The following is an 887-nucleotide window of genomic DNA, read 5'->3' as shown; positions in this document are numbered from 1 at the left end:
CGCTTCAGCCCAAAGGAATTTTGGAACATTACTCTCACACAGCATGGCTCTTGTCATCTCTTGTATGCTTCTATTTCTTCTTTCCACAACACCATTTTGTTGTGGTGTTCTTGGACAAGAGAAATTGTGAGATATTCCAAATTCCTCACAGAAGGATTCAAACAGATTATTTTCAAATTCAGTTCCATGATCGCTTCTTATAGAAGAGATTTTCAAATCCTTTTCATTTTGAATTTTCTTGCAAAAAGGTTCAAAGGCCGAAAAGGCTTCATTTTTGTGTGCAACAAATAAAACCCAACCAAACCTAGTATAGTCATCCACAATTACTAAACCATAATGTTTACCACCTAGGCTTTGAGTTCTTGTTGGACCAAATAAATCAATGTGTAACAACTCAAGTGGTCTTTTAGTAGAGATGTCTTCCTTTGGTTTAAAAGAACTTTTTGTTTGTTTTCCCATTTGGCAAGCATCACAAGTGATGTCTTTGTCAAACTTAATCAAAGGAAGACCTCTTACTAACTCTTTCTTTACAAGTTTGTTTATTTGAAACATACTTGCATGGCCCAGTCTCTTGTGCCACAACCACTTTTCAGATTCTTTAGAGTGAAGACAAGCTACATTTTGATCCTTTAGTTCATCAAGAGTAAGTCCATACATATTATTGAAACGCTTGGCAACAAACATAACTTCATTTGTTTTTTCATTAACAACACAACATTCAAGTCTTTTGAAAACAACTAAATATCCTAAATCACACAGTTGGCTAATACTCAAAATACCAAAAGTACATCATCAATGAAAGTAGATTACTCATTACCTACTTTTCCAACAGCAATGATTTTACCTTTACCATCATCTCCAAAGGTCACAAAACCTCCATCATACTT

The sequence above is a fragment of the Arachis duranensis genome, chromosome 3 (genome assembly GCF_000817695.3).
Source record: "Arachis duranensis cultivar V14167 chromosome 3, aradu.V14167.gnm2.J7QH, whole genome shotgun sequence".
Classification (NCBI taxonomy): Eukaryota; Viridiplantae; Streptophyta; class Magnoliopsida; order Fabales; family Fabaceae; genus Arachis; species Arachis duranensis.
The sequence above is the reverse complement of the archived record's forward strand: the minus strand, read 5'-3'. Positions refer to the sequence as shown.